Raw genomic sequence first — 12,975 nt, 5'->3', positions numbered from 1 at the left:
ACTCTTCTGTCCCAACCGAAGATAATGTTGATGAGACTCATTCTACTAAAGGGATCCATACTCCGTCTAGGGGTCCAGTCTCTGATAATCCTAGAGTTTCATTGGTTTCTTCTAGTTCTCCTTAGGCCAATGTGATGAATGCAGAGTTTCGTCAGTTGATTCACATGATTGTTCAGGTGGTGGCTTATCAAGCTGAGCAATGTGTATCTGGTATTTCATCATCTAGGCCACATGGGTTGACCAATTTATGAAGATGAGTCCTCCAAACTTTACTGGTGTTAAGGTGGAGTAGGATCTCCAAGGGGTATCTCTATCATCTAATCCGAGTTAAAGATTCTAACTCGGAAGTCCCTTATTTGCATTCAGTTACGTTGGTAATGAATTTTATCTTAGAGCTCGGAGATTAATCTTTAAGGGTGTCTCTATCATCTAGTCCGGGTTAAAGTTTCTAACTCGGAAGGTCCTTCTTTGCATTTGATTTTGGTGGTAAATGAATTTTTTGATGTCTTTTCTATTGACATTCCTGGTGTTCCTTTTGATAGGGATATTGAGTTTGGTGTTGACTTGGTTTCGGACACTCGGCCAATTTCTATTCCTCCTTATAAAATGGCTACGGCTGAGTTGAAGAAACTCAAGGAGCAACTTAAGGATCTTCTAGATACAAGTTTTATTCGTCTTATTGTGTCCCTGTGGGGTGCACCAATTTTATTTGTGCGCAAGAAGAATGGCTCCCTTCGGATGTGCATTGATTGGTAAGCAGTTGAATAAGTTGACGGTTAAGAACAAGTATCCTCTTTCAAGGATAGATGACTTGTTTGATCAGTTGCAAGGTGCCAAATTCTTTTCTAAGATAGATCTTCGGTATGGGTATCATTATCTTAATATTAGAGAGGTGGATGACAGTTTTTTGAGCTCGGTATAGGCACTATGAGTTTATGGTGATGTCATTTGGGTTGACCAACACTCCGACAACGTTTATGGATTTGATAAATATGGTTTTCCGACAGCTTTTGGATCTGTTTGTCACTATGTTCATAGATGACATCCTGGTGTACTCTAAGAGTATGGTGGATCATGTCAATTACCTCTGTATTGTATGTAGACCTTGAGGGAACAACAGTTGTATGCCAAGTTCTCAAAATGTGAGTTTTAGTTGAACACTGTCACTTTTCTGGGTCATGTTATTTCTTGTGAAGGGATCATAATGGATCCACAAAAGATTAAGTGGTTAGGAAGTGGCCTAGACCCAAGATTCCAACCGTTATTTGAAGTTTCTTGGGTTTGGCTGATTATTATAAAAGGTTTTGGAGGGTTTTTCTTCTATAGCTACCCCGTTGACTGGGTTGACACGGAAGAAAGTAAAATTTCTATTTTTCGATGATTGTGAGGAAAGTTTTGAGAAGCTGAAGGATAAGCTAACTTCAGCTTCGATTTTGACTTTGCTTGAAGGCAATAAGGGGTTTGTGGTTTATTGCAATGCATTCCAGGTAGGACTTAGTTATGTTTTGATGTAGCATGGGAAGGTGATAGCCTATGCTTTTAGGCAGTTGAAGATGCACGGGAGGAACTATCCTACTCATGATTAGAATTGTTAGCAGTGGTCTTTGAATTAAAAATTTGATGACACTATTTATATGGAGTGCATGTAGATATATTCTCGGATCATAAGAATGTGCAGTATGTATTCACTCAGAGGGAACTTAATCTCAGGCAGAGGAGATGGCTTAAGCTTCTCAAGGACTATGATATGAGTCTTCACAACCACCCAGGTAAGGCTAATGTGGTTGCTGATACTCTTAGCAGGTTATCCATAGAGAGTTTGGCTAATATGGACAAAGAGAAGCGGGAGTTGGTGAAGGATATTCACTGCTTGTCTAATCTCGAGGTTTGTCTTCTAGACTCCGAGAATGGTGGTATGATGGTACAGGAAGTGGTGATATCGTCTGCTGGTGCAAAAATCAAGGAGAAGCAAATGCTAGATCCTATCTTGATGAAAATTAAGGGTGAGATAGGTGGGAAAAAGGTGATGGTATTTAAGGTTAGTGGTAATGGTACCTTGAGGTACTAAGGAAGGTTATGTGTTCCTCACGTCGATGGTTTGTGTGAAAAAATTTTGGCTGAGGTACATGAATTGTTATGTTGTTCATTCAGGTTTGATAAAAATATATCATGACCCCAACAAGATGTATGGTGGAATGCTCTGAAGAGGGATGTAGCTAACTTTGTAGCCAAGTGTATGGTGTTCCAACAAGTAAAAGTTGAGCACATGAGGCCTAGGGGGTTGTATCAAGAGGTTGAATTGTCGGAATGAAAATGGGAAGTGGTCAACATAGATTTCATTACCGGTCTTCCTCAATCTTGGAATCAGTTTAATTTAATTTGGATCATCATGGATTGGATGACAAAGTTGGCTTACTTCTTCTCAATGAGGACTGACTTTTTGGCGGAAGATTATGCGAGGTTCTATTTTCATGAGATTATGAAGCTGCACAGGGTACCTATTTCTATCATCTCGGATTATGGTATGCAGTTTTTATTTCACTTTTGGTGGTCATTTCAAAAGGGGTTGGGGACTAAGGTTAGTCTGAGTATTGTTTTTCCTCCGCAAATGGATGGACAAACAGAGAGGACTATTCAGACATTGAAAAACATTCTTCGTGCGTGTGTGATTGATTATGGTGGTGATTGGTTTGAGAATTTACCTCTTATAGAGTTTGCTTACAATAATAACTACTATTCTAGTATTGGAATAACCCCTTTTGAGACGTTGCATGGTAGGAGGTGTGATCTCCTATTGAGTGGTTTGAGGTTGGTGAGGCGGATATGTTTGGTCCGAATTTGGTTTATCAAGCTATGAAAAAAGTGAAGGTGATTTGATATAGGTTTAAGGTGTCCCAAAGTCGTCAAATGTCCTATACAGATGTAAGGCGTAGGACTTGGAGTTTGAGGTTGGGGATAGGGTGTTCCTAAAGGTGTCTCCCACAAAGGGAGTAATGCGATTTGGGAAAAAGATCAGGCTCAATCCCTGGTATATTGGTCCTTATGTGGTTTTAAGGAGGGTTGGTAATGTGGCGTATGAATTGGAGCTGCCTTCTGGTTTGAGCTCCATTCATCCAGTGTTCCTTCTTACTATGTTGAGAAAGTGTGTAGGTGATCCTTCATCGGTTATTCTTTTGGAAAGTTTGGGTATCTCGAATTTTTTCTCTTATGAAGATATCCCGATTAAAATCTTAGATCGTTAGGTTCGTCGGTTGCGGACCAAAGATGTGACCTCGGTTAAGGTTCTATGGAGGAACCATAAGGTGGAAGAGGCTACTTGGAAAGCAAAAGAGGACATGAAGTCCAAGTATCTGCACTTGTTTTCAACTCCGAATATTGTGCGGAAGGTATATGTACTTTAAGATATTCTTATTTCCTAGTTTTGGCTAAATGAAAGATTGATTTCTTTGCATCTTTGTTAAAGGTAAGAGTCTATGGGGCGTAAATCGTGTTTGTACTATCTTGTTCGTCATTTAGGGATGAATGGTCCTAGTGGGGGAGACTGAAATACCCTAGGTTTTGATCTTTAGAAATTTCCTGGATTTTGGACTCACTGGACACCATACGACTTAGGGTACTAGTCGTATGTTGTGATACGGTTTGGTTGGTGTTGGTCGTATCTTAGACATTGTGGTTGGGTAGGCTACTGTCTAAGGTACGAATGGATCATACTAGTTGTACCTTGGGGTTCAAATAGTAGGGATGAGCATAAATACCAAAAATTGAAAAATCGAACCGAACTGAATTAATTTAATTTTTTGATTTTGGTTTTTCGGTATTTCGATTCGGTGTTTGGTTTATTTTTTTCATAAATTGGGTATTCGGTTCGGGTTTCGGTTATTGTGTTTATATAGTTTGGTATTCAGTTTAAACCAAATTATTATACAAATATAGGCTACTATTCACTACACAACCCAATTAATATTTAATAATGTACACCAGCTCACCCCAATTAATTTTTAGGCCCAATTGGCCAACCCAAATGGCCAATAGTCCAATACAGTAAATCAGTAATACACTTGGCACTTTCTAGGTCACAATATCACTTAGCAGTTAGCACTTTCTAGTTTCTTAGTTTCTTTAGCAATTAGCAGCCCTAGAAGTTAGCAATAGCGACAAACGACGGACACCAGACAGTGAGCAACCCACCGAAGCGACGAACAATGGATAGTCAACGACTCAACGGCGAATCAAGTATCATTTTCTTTTCTATATTTTTTGTTTTTCTTCTTTTTCATATTTTTGTTTGTCTATTGACCGATTCAGTGATTAGCAGCCTTAAAAGATTTGATTTTTGTAAAAGATGGCAAGAAACACTCAGATTTGGACAATAGTGATTGGATATTGGAAACAAATGAAGACAAATACTAAAAGATGAGTACAAATATTTGAATCATTGAGAGTGATGTATAAAATGAAATCATAGTGATGTATAAAATGAAATCATAGTCCATTGTACAATTGAGACATAAAACACAACACAATTTATATTTGAAAAACCAAAATTATTAAATCGAACCAAAATTACATAAATTGAACCAAACCAAAATAATTCTGTTCGGTTTCTGGTACACTTAAATTGAGAATCGAAAACCAATAAAAAACCCACAACCAAACCAAATTCCTGAAAACCCACTCCTAACGAATGGTATGTTGGCAATCGTATGTTATCCAGTGTTGGATGGTTGGATTTTAATTTTTGGAATGGGTACGATTTATGGGTACCAATCGTATGATTGGGTACAAACGGGACTTAGGAGTCGTACGTTGGTCAATGCGGGGATTGAGGTTCTGCTAGGATACGAATGGTGGATACCACTCGTACCCTAGGGTACGGATCATATGATGGAATCGTACCCTCCTGCAGGATTTTATATAGTTTAAGTTGAGGGTAATATAGAGATTTTTCCTCTTAACCTATTATGATCCCACGACTTATAACTCATTTGGGACATCATTTACCCTAATATTCTAATCTAAAACACTTAGAAACTCTCTCAAATTCTCTTAAAGGCTCTTGGGTCAAGGAAGGCTAGGTTTCATCAACAGTATCAAATTAGGACTTACAAGGGTGGTTTTCTTCATCTTTTATCTCAATATAAGGCAAGATACTCCTCCCTCATTGTTATTTCCAATTAAGACATGTTTTATGAATTGATTTCATGGCATAATTGTTATATGGTTTTGAAATTTTTAAATATATGTTGGGGGTTTTGGTTATAATGGTTGGTAATGATTTTCCCATGATTTTCATTTATGGTTTGCATATTATAATGATGGTTTGAACACTTGGTTGCATGAAAATGGTTAATTGGTACTTGGTTTTGATTTTGGAAACACTATGCCCTCAACATGCTTGATAAAATGCCTATGAGAATATTTTTTACTATATTGTTGGACTTTTAATGAAACTATTTCATGGTATAACTTGGTAATGAAATTGTAAATAATATAAATGATTTGAAATGGTTAAATGATAAGGTCTTGGTGGTCATGATTGTGGTTAATTGAACATCCTTGTAGGGTACAAGGGAATCTCCCAAGCAAAACTTAATTATGATATACTTGCGGGGTACATGAAAATCCCCCAAGTAAACTAAATAATGAAACCTGTGGGGTACATGAGAATCCCCTAAGGTTTGGATAAGGACATTGCTTGAAAGCTATAGTTGGTATGACGATACCACTACTTAGAGCCTTGGTTAATAATAAATGAATGGTGGTTTGGTTATGTGGAAATGATTTTAATTGGACAATAATGGCGGGGTGTGATAGCTAACCATGAAGGTGTGAGTCCAATGGACGGACACTGGAAACATATGTTTACCGACATGAGGATCGGTCATGATGACCATATGGGGTACATGGGAATCCCCTATGTCACACTTGTATATATGTATCATGGAGAGCGAAGGGTGCCCCCAAGCAAAACTTAATAATGATATACTTGCGGGGTACATGAAATCTCCCAAGTAAACTAAATAATGAAAACTGTGGGGTACATGATTATCCCCTAAGGTTTGTCTAAGGACATTGCTTGCAAGCTATAGTCGGTATGACGATACCACTACTTATAGTCTTGGTTAATAATAAGTGAATGGTGGTTTGGTTATGTGGAAATGGTTTTAATTGGACAATAATGGCGGGGTGTGATAGCTACCATAAAGGTGTGAGTCCAATGGACGGACACTGAAAACACATGTTTGTCGACATAAGGATCGGTCATAATGACCATATGGGGTACATGGGAATCCCCTATGTCAAACTTGTATATATGTATCATAGAGAGCGAAGGGTGCTTGGGAACCCCCTACTCCTATGGTATCTCTGATTCGTGCGGCTACATACATCAGGGCCCATTCAGTGAGTTACATTGGACCCATATAGCCCGTGGGTGGTTCTAGGATGGTTAAGCTACATATGCCCAAGTTAATGGTTTTAATGCATGCTAACCCCGATTCCCTTTCCCGGCATGGTTTATATATATGTACGGATTTATATGCATATGGTTGGTTTACTTGATTTTAAAGGTTGTCATTATTTTATCCTTATCCTGAGTACTTGATAGCGTTCACCGGATAACCCGTCTTCAGGCGGCTGTATTCCTAAGTGATGCAGGAACAGATCATTCTACTCTTCCTGCTTAGTGATCGGATTTGGGATCAGCTATTGGATTGAAGTGGTGAGCTTCCATACTTCGAAAGACTCCATATTATATCATGGACATCTTTTCATACTTTGGTTATTTTATGGATATTAATTTTGGCTATGGTTGGGCGCATGTTCCAACCGGATATTATTTTTTCTTTTAGTTAGAGGCTTTGTGGGACTACTATGGATTGAAATGCACGGCATCGGTAGTGGTGTCAGCTTTAGTATTGACATTGGTATTGGGGCTGATACCGTTTGACTAAATTTATGATTGTTCTATCCTCCTATGTTATGTTACGGACAAAACTTAGTTATTATTTTGGTTTTGGTTTGGTAATTGGTTAATGGTTGGGTGTTGGACGGTTGGACTTGTTTGGGTGGATCACAGTTATGGACCTATCCCAGAGTCTAGAATTGTACATATACGCTATCTTGTTATATGTTCGGAATTCATCCGACTCAGGATACATGTATGGTTGGTTGGTTTGGGTATCGGGGTGGTCTCCGATCCTGATTGGACTTGAGATGCCCATTACGACAGGGCCGTAGTTCGAATCGTGTCAATTACTTATTCAAATCTATATATAAATCCTACTTTTATTGTTCGTGATGAATGCGAATATGAATATGAAATACAAGATAGAAAGAGATGAAAAGGGGGGAAAACGAACCAGAAGAGGAGTTTGATGGCGAGAAAAGGGGGATAGCGAGAGCGGCGAGCAAAATTGGTAGAAAATGAGGAATAGAGAGAAGAGGCAGTAGCTATAAATAATAATGCTACAAATGTTATCTAAGGTAATTTAGTATAATTATTGCTATAGATCACAATTAAAGACTTAGATTTATTATATCATGTAATTTCTGTTAAGAAAATATTTATTAGTTTAAATTTTGCTATCCAAAATAACTCATAATGGCCATTCAACCGTAGTTATTTTTGGCGAAAAGCATATAGCATTTGTTGCTTTTTTTTTTTTTTAAATCTCACCTTGTTAAATGGAACAATTCTATCGCTTTTAAAAGATCCAATTTCTTTGCTAACCTGGGGCACACTCCTACCATATTGTCTTTGGTCCATTAGGCTGACTAAAAACAACAATCTTTTCAATGGCAAGCATAGTTACACCAAAGTTGAGGAGCTCATTGCCATGACCACTGAATACACTATGGTTTGCACAACCAATCATCAAGATAGGCTCCACTCGAATGTTGCTATCACCCTCAAATGGAATCCTCCAATCACTAGGGAACTTAAGCTCAATACTGATGGCTCCGCTACGGCCAACCCATGGCCTGGTGGATTGGGAGGAACCTTTAGGAATAAGAATGGAGATTGGGTCCTTGGCTACTACCAGCACATTCCGCACACCACCCCGGCTATGACAGAACTTTTAGCCATCAGAGCAGGCCTGTTAACTGCAAAAGAGCATAACCTTCTCGCTTTTGAAATAGAAACAAACTCATCTGCAGCTATTACCATCTTAACCAATAACCATCCACTCTATGCTAACATTGTTACTAAGTGTAGGTCATTGATGGCGGAGCAAGAAGCAGTGGTACCAGCACAGATAAACAGGAAGCAAAACTCATTGGTGGATTGCTTAGCGAAGGAGGGATCCAAGGAGTACCAACCATGGCCTACTTTATTACATTTTGCACCTATTTTTGCGGCCAAAGTTGTAAATGATGACTATACTGGCAAATCCTTCACTCGTTTTGTTAAACGTTTAAACTTTAGCCCACAAGGTCGGGATGTGGCCTTGAACAACTGTATGCCTCCCACACCTGATGGGAGCTCCAACCCCCCCGACCCTTCGTAATGATGAATGAATGAAATCACCTCTTCTTTACCAAAAAGAAAAAACAAAGACCAAATTTCTTTCGCTTGTTAGTGCAAAAGATAATTATTTTCTTACGTTTAGTCATAAAAAGAAAAAGAAAAATATTCTCCTTCAGAGTAGGAAGAAACAAAAATTATTATTTTTCAACAAGTATCTTCATATTTAATTTTATAATAACACTTGCTATAACTAACAGTTTGACTCAAAAATCATGTTAAAACCGTCTCCAATTTATTAATATTACTATGGAAATAGTCCGCACGGTTATAAAAAAAATTAATAGAAAATTAAATTATTAGAAATTGAATAGCAGAAAAAAATCATGAATATGCTTATAATAATCAATTATTACATAAATTGTTAAATTACAAATATAAATAATTATATATGTTTGTGTAAATATTTTATCTCAAAAAAATATATGTAAATTTCATGCATAAATAAATAGTAATGCAAGATGTAACGTTTGTCCATTCACTTACATTTCTGTTATCTAATTTATTCCCTTTCCTTATAATTATTTTTTTTTGACCGTTGCTCCTTTTTCTCTTCTTAACTTTTTTATTCTATTATGGCTATCTCTAAAATCTTTCTACCTCAAATAAGCTTGTTTTTTCTTCTCAAATGTTTATTATTTTAAATTATCAATATTAACTATGATAAATATCACGTGTCAGGATTTTAATTTTTTTTTAAAGAAGAGAAAGTTAAAGACTTCACATTTTTAAGTCTCATCCGATATATCAAAAGAACGTTTACAATATCAGTGAGCAGTACTATCACCCTAATAATGAACTTGTTTTTGCAAAAAAAATAAAAATTCAGCTAATTAATGACAACGGACTATTTTTTATGTAATTATATAATTAACTAGTAAACTGATTCGCGCTTTGCGCGATGGCAAAAGAGTTTGTGTCAATAAGTTACGAAATTATTTTTAAAATTTTGATCATTTAAATCAAAAAATAAATTGGTGCAACTATAAAAGTACCTTCAAATTAACTTAAGATAAATATTTAAAAATAAAATTTATAATTCTTAGTCAGGAATATTTCCTATGGCTTAATTTTTAGAACAAAGGAAAAGATTCAAACCATGACAAAATCTTATGAAAATATAAAATACCATAGTGGCACCACACTATTCAAATATTTCCTCAATTTTTCATCATCTAGGAATATTAAATTTCATGAAATAATTAATTTAGTTGAAATTACTTTTTTTTTATTATACCTTTTTTGTATATGTATATATGTAAGTAAATATATTATTGTACTTAATTACATTGTTAAATATATATTTGATATATGTCTTAAATTAAAATCTAATTCTCTTCACTTTTTTTCTTTAATCAAGAATAAAATTAAAAGGCAAAATGAAAAGCAACAACATAAGAAAAGTAATCTAAAATATTAACACTTACAAATCGCCAAACTGAACGAATTCATGTAAACACCATGGCCGCAGCTAGGGGTGGGCGTTCGGTCGGTTCGGTCTGATTGTTTAATATCAGTTTTCGGATTGACAAAAATGATATTCGTAACCAAACCGAAATAAATTCGGTTTGATTTGGTTTTTACAAATTCGGTTCGGTTATTTTGGATTTTTATTTCGGTTTGAAGTATTAAAGTAGTTAGCCTCTTTTTTTCATAACTGAGCATTTAAAATTGATGGGTTTTTTTAGAAAAATTATTTTTTTCAGACCTGTTTTTTATTCCCAAATATAAATAATTATAAATAACTCAACATGGATGAAACGAAATGAAATAATCATAAGCTTAACATAATACATAACGTCATTAATCATTATATATAATTTAACCTTGCACAAATAGTCTACAAAACAACACAAAACTCATAAAAATAGTTCATGAAACAACATACTTTCTGCATAAATAGTCCATAAAATAGTCCAAAGTCACCAAAATAGTCCATAAAATATTTGAATCACTAAAACAATCCATATAATATTATATATATATATATATATATATATATATATATATTATTTATTTATCAAATTTCGGTTTTTCGGTTTAATCGGATTTTTTAAAAAAAAATTGAAAACTAAACCGAAAAATTAAAATTTTAAAATCACAAACCGAATCCGATTCGAAAAATCGAAACGAAAATTAAATTTCAATTTGATTTTCAGTTTTTTTTTGTTTAAACCAAAATATGTCCACCCTTAGCCACAACCACAAATGGACAAAGAATGAAGGAATTAGAATTCCATAAAAGTTATTTTATCTCCCTTCTTATTTTTCCTCTCCTCCCTCATTTCTTTTTAATTTTTCCCTTTCTACCATTTTCATTTCTTTTATTCTTCTCAAAATCAATCTTTATCCCTTTAATAATCTTTTAAATTGCCACCTACTAGTTTTACTTCTTCTTTTTATTAATAATTTTCTAAATTTCTTTGTCCTAATTTTTACAACAGGTCAATAAAATCTTCATTTTACTCCATAATTTATGCAAAATCTGGAGTCAAATTATGTAGTCAATTCCTCATATTGTCATTTAACTTAAGAAACTAAAGTCACTTATCTTTTTTTTTGTTCCAATAATGTCATTCAATTTTGTACATTTTCCTTATAAACTAACAATTGCTAAAATAATCTTTATTTTTTTTGAGAAAAATTGTCAAAATAGCCTCTTAAGTTAAATCGTGAATTTAAATAGTCTTTATTCTTTTATATGAAATATTAATATGCCTCCAAATACATTTCAATTTTTTACTTCATATATATACTCTCTTTGTTACATTTTGCTGGGCACATTTTATTTTATATAATGATTAAGAAATCATAAATTAAATGACAAATTTTACTATTTCACCCTTTAGCAATATTAATTATATTCATTAGGCATAAGAATGAACACCGAAATTGAAATAGTTTACATATATATATATATATATATATATATACACACACATACATATTAGAGGAGTGGGGTGGTGGGGGGAGGGTGTTGAAGGAATTCATCGTTTTCTATATGAATTATGAATTTTCTGACATAAGTTTTTGAAGTAGAAGAAACTAACAACTAAATTTGAACTATTTTATCGAAAAATAAAAATTAGTCATAAAATGAATAAATATAAAACATTATTTTATCGCTGAACTTCTAAGTTTTCAAATAAATAGAATACCTATAAGTTTTTTTAATAATATCAATCGTATTTTTGATGGACCATATTATTTTAATATTACAACTAGAAGTTGAATTAAAATTGTACGCACTATTTTTTATAGTTAAAAGTTATTATTAGTATTTCATGTTGTTAAAGAATATAGATCATTCTAATTCAAAAAGTAATCCAGGGGACTATTTTGATTATTTTTCTCTCAAAGGATAAGGATTATTTTAGCAATTATTAGTTTGTAAGAAAAATATACAAAGTTGAATGACATTATTGAAATTAAAAAAAGACAAATAACTTTAGTGGAATATTTTTCTAAGTTGAGTGACAATATGAGGAATTGACTCTAGAATCTGATGACTCTTAGCTTTCTTTTACATATTTCCTTTTATCATCTCAATGTAGTCATCCTATAAATTCCCACATATAGTACAGTTTAAAGTAGTTTTAAAAAAAGGGGAGGGAAACTAGAGCTACCATTAACACTTTTATTAATCTTATTGCACAATGTTTTAGTACAAAGCAGAAACATTATATATATGAAATCTTACCTCTTCCTTATGAATTCATCTCAACTTTCTCGTTAGACCTTCTATCAATTACTCAGTAAATGTTGATCTTATTGCAGAGTGTTTAGTACAAAGCGGAAACACTCTATCTAAGAAAACTTAAATACATTCTCTTCTTTATGAATTCATCTTTAACTTTCCCATTAGACCTTCTATCAATTACTCAGTAAACGTTTAAATAGTAGATTGCGAGGTATGCTTCCGAAAAATAGTGGTGAATTTTTTTGTAGGAAATATTTTTTCTATCTTCTTGTTATTCCTTTGAATTGTAAAATTGCACAACAAAATAATGTGAGACCAAAAATCTCATATATAAAGACATAAATCAAAAATTGTTTTTGAAATTATAAGAGGAAGTATTGGTGTAATGAAAATGCTACTGGCTTGAGTAATATTTATAGGTTGAATGCTAGCTACAAAAATATATGTCATTAATGATCAAAGTAATGAAATTTAAATGTTAAGAGGAACGTGGGTATAGTGACCTTTGGGAATAAGAATAAAATCATCATACTTATGACTCTCTGTTAATGTAACGTTCATACATTTAAGGTAGTCATAATTTTGAAATTAATGGAGGGTTTTATTTAATTAATAATATATTTAATTTTTAATTCAAAAGATAGGTAAAAAGCCACAAAAATTTGACAAAATAAATAAATGCTAATGCTGGCCTTTGGAGGTGCCACTCAGCATTTCTACAATCCACCTTTATATATATATATATATA

At 33.9% G+C, this 12,975-nt stretch overlaps 1 long non-coding RNA gene across 2 annotated transcripts; it reads left to right on the top strand.

The window, feature by feature from the left end:
* Positions 1-4,044: 4,044 nt before the first annotated feature.
* LOC107863236 lies at positions 4,045-8,565 on the top strand. 2 transcript variants are annotated; one of them, XR_007053615.1, is made up of 3 exons: positions 4,045-4,233; positions 5,053-6,721; positions 8,219-8,565. It is a non-coding gene; the product is annotated as an uncharacterized LOC107863236 (long non-coding RNA). The 2 variants fall into 2 exon arrangements; XR_001672137.2 differs by having other exon boundaries at positions 4,059-4,233; positions 6,633-6,721.
* Positions 8,566-12,975: the final 4,410 nt, after the last annotated feature.

Source organism: Capsicum annuum, chromosome 3 (assembly GCF_002878395.1).
Source record: "Capsicum annuum cultivar UCD-10X-F1 chromosome 3, UCD10Xv1.1, whole genome shotgun sequence".
Taxonomy (NCBI): domain Eukaryota; kingdom Viridiplantae; phylum Streptophyta; class Magnoliopsida; order Solanales; family Solanaceae; genus Capsicum; species Capsicum annuum.
This window is presented reverse-complemented; position numbering and strand designations above follow the sequence as displayed.